Raw genomic sequence first — 690 nt, forward strand, 5'->3', positions numbered from 1 at the left:
CTCTCTCTCTCTCTCTCTCTCTCTCTCTCTCTCTCCGATCGTAAACTTTCTCTCTCTTCAAAACAGAAATTTGAAAATAGATCTCGTCTGGTATATATAGTCTACGGGTTGAGGGTATTTTCGACAGAAAAAACCATTAAAAGTAGGCTCATTAGAAAAGTTTTGTCCAATAAGACACATTTCACACACCTTATATTGAAGTGGGCATATTTCTTTTAAAAACATTTAAATGGGCAAAAAGAAGCTTAAATTAGTACTAAAGTGTCATTTACTCTTGAATTAATCATCGAAAATTAAAGTTGGCTGTATGATATTAACAATGTGGCGCGCCATCCCGATGGGTCACTTTCTACTAGAAAAATAGTTGTGTTCATCATGTGTTGGTACACATCCTATTTTAATCAAATAAAACGTACGATCAAAGTAAATAAATTGCAAGTGATAATTTCTTATTTAGTTGGAGACCACGAAGTCAAAAACGGCTTCTTTTATCTATGTGTAGGCTTTTTAATTGATGAGAAGCTTGATGTGTCTAGGCTTTTTTTTTGTTTTATCAAAAATATCTGGATCATTATTCTATTGGGAAAAGAAATTAGGCTTTCACGATTTGCTGTAGGAGTATAAAGGGAAGCAAAATCTGCAACTCGATCCTATTAGCACAAATTTGAACTTTAGAACATAACCTCTTGG

Source organism: Fragaria vesca, unplaced genomic scaffold (genome assembly GCF_000184155.1).
Source record: "Fragaria vesca subsp. vesca unplaced genomic scaffold, FraVesHawaii_1.0 scf0512992, whole genome shotgun sequence".
Classification (NCBI taxonomy): Eukaryota; Viridiplantae; Streptophyta; class Magnoliopsida; order Rosales; family Rosaceae; genus Fragaria; species Fragaria vesca.